Source organism: Limulus polyphemus, unplaced genomic scaffold, assembly GCF_000517525.1.
Source record: "Limulus polyphemus unplaced genomic scaffold, Limulus_polyphemus-2.1.2 Scaffold935, whole genome shotgun sequence".
Taxonomy (NCBI): Eukaryota; Metazoa; Arthropoda; class Merostomata; order Xiphosura; family Limulidae; genus Limulus; species Limulus polyphemus.
The window spans coordinates 128,053-129,656 of record NW_013666545.1 but is presented as its reverse complement, the minus strand read 5'-3'; positions in this window follow the sequence as shown (position 1 = coordinate 129,656).

Here is a 1,604-nt window from a genome sequence, read left to right as displayed (position 1 = left end):
TACACATCTTTCAAGTAAGTTTACAGATACGAAACCTCAACTCCTGCAGATATTTTAAGTAAGTTTACAGATACGAAACCTCCACTCCTACAGACTTTTCAAGTAAGTTTACAGATACGAAACCTCAATCCCTACAGATATAGATACGAAACCTTAACTCCTATACATCTTTCAAATATGTTTACAGATACGAAACCTCAAATCTTACAGGTCTTTCAAGTTGACTTACAGATGTGAAATGACGAACGTCCTCTTAGACCTCATAAGGATGCTTTTTCCTGTTTCCCATCTGTGTTTTATGTACAAGACCACTACTTTGTGCTAAAATGTAGTTGAAAGGGGACACTATTATTATACACTCTTCTAATTCTTAAAAATCCACAAGAAACTAAATAAAGGATACATTGTTAAAAATATAATAGGTCTAATAATGGTGTCTTATGAAAAGAATAATTACATATATTCACGGTTCACCAGCTTGTAAAAGTTGTTTTGGTTTTAATAACGGATTTTCCATAATACAACTACGCAAGTTTCGAAGATAATATTCTTTTTTTTTTCTATCACATTGGGGTTTTTTACAAATTGGGGAAAAAAAAACTCTTACTTAGATCAAATTATTATTTCGTTTACCACAATGAATATTTTTATTATTATGTTTGTTTCGTTTGGGCTCTAAAACGATGGATAAGACTCTCACGTCGCGATTGGTCTAGAGAAATCTATAGCCAATGGTGGTCAACATTTTAAGCATAACAAAATGTGACCCGATTTCAATGAAAATATATAAAAGTAGATATGAAGTTTTGTGAAAAAATCTGTACGTGATGGAGAAAAAATGGGCATCATTTTCAGATTCAGCATAAAGGGATTACTGTAGAACATCAAATTGTTCACTAGTACACGATTTTGCTTTCAAAAAATAACAAGACGGATAACAAACCAAAATTAATGGTTTATTCAGAAACATAACGTTCGTCATAAGAAACTGATTTTCTACAAATAGTCACGGAGGCTGGCTTTAATGTGATGCTACTATGACACGGACGTTACTCAGACGATTCTCTTGAGATAAATCCGAGCATTAGCTAAGGAATCAGCTTTTCTGGAGTTATCTACCACGGTAGGTTCCGAAATGGGTTCGTTACCCCATTGCCCCCTATGTATCTTAGAGGACTGAGATATTCTCGCAAATCCTTTCTCTTTAATGTTTAAAGCAGTAACCGAGTCTTGAACATTACAATGTGCCTTTTATCCATAACTCAACGTCATCAGACAGAATCCCCCATTCGCTCATCACGAGCTTCAAACCGTTCTGAAGAGAGAAATATATTGAGATATTACTCTCAGACAGCCCCTGAATCACCAACGAAGAAGTACAACGTAAACGTGAGATCTTGCCAGTTGGAAGCGCCATTTCGTATTGGAACTGTACACGCTAATAGTCTCAACACTTGCAAGTGTCACAGGAGGCATGACACTGTAGAACGAACAGAGGTGTGTTCCATAAAAAAAATCATGGAGGTTTCCCATTCTCTTCCACTAGAAATAAAACTGACGGGAGCAATTTCATGTTGAAAGAATTAATTATAGTTAGGGGTATA